A 964-nucleotide genomic window follows, 5' to 3' on the forward strand; every position below is an offset into this window, starting at 1 on the left:
CCTCACCCTTTCCCCATATCCCAGATCCCCCATCATCCTGAACCCAATCACCCCTGACCCTATAGGTGATCAAAAAGTTTACAAGAAGTTTTTCCTGCAATAGTTTTATCATAGAGTGAGAGACTTTCCAGGCTGGCAATATCTATAAACTCCAACAGCCAGATTGTGTAAGTAAAAAAGTGGCAGAGATTTCAATCTAGAAGGGTGCAGTTTTCTATATCAGCTAACCGAACATGTGTGTGGTTTTTGATTAATCTATATTGGAGCTTTTGTTAAGCAGAAGAACATTAGGAGAATATGAAATCTGTTTGCCAGTAACAGATTGCCAGTAGCAAGGGTAATAGATTAAAATGATTTTCCAGAAAACAACCCCCGATAACCTGGTAACCTGGTGGTTGAGTTGTCTTGAAGATAAATAAGTTCTGTCCAATGATTTCAAGCTATTCGATCTCAATGCTAAGACTTTACTTCACAATCTTTCTATAATAGCCTACAAAGAAGGCTGAAAAAGGCGAGTACCTCGTATTATCACAAGGAGTTTTTCCTTGCCACTGTGGCCTGGATTTCTGTGAAGCTGCTTTTTGACAAAGAACTAGAACACATAAATAAAATTGATTTGAATTGAACATATAATCTAGCAACAACACCCTTTGGTAAATTCATTATTTTATAAAATGAGATGTATGCAAATGTAATAGTGGTATTACACATATACAAAGAGAAATGTAGTGTCACACAGAAACTTTCTGAATGAGCAGAGACCATTTTCCACAAAGATCAGAAAGTGTATAGACAATGACTAAGTTTACATGCACATCAAAATTCCAACATTAATCAGAATTTGGCAATATTCTAATTGATTAAATGACACAATCTGATTACCTGATTCAGTTTAAGACAATATTCTGATTCCCACCCCTGGAAAATGCCTGTTGTGATCGGAAATTTGTTGTACCTTATACAG

Source organism: Ictalurus furcatus, chromosome 12, assembly GCF_023375685.1.
Source record: "Ictalurus furcatus strain D&B chromosome 12, Billie_1.0, whole genome shotgun sequence".
Lineage (NCBI taxonomy): Eukaryota > Metazoa > Chordata > Actinopteri > Siluriformes > Ictaluridae > Ictalurus > Ictalurus furcatus.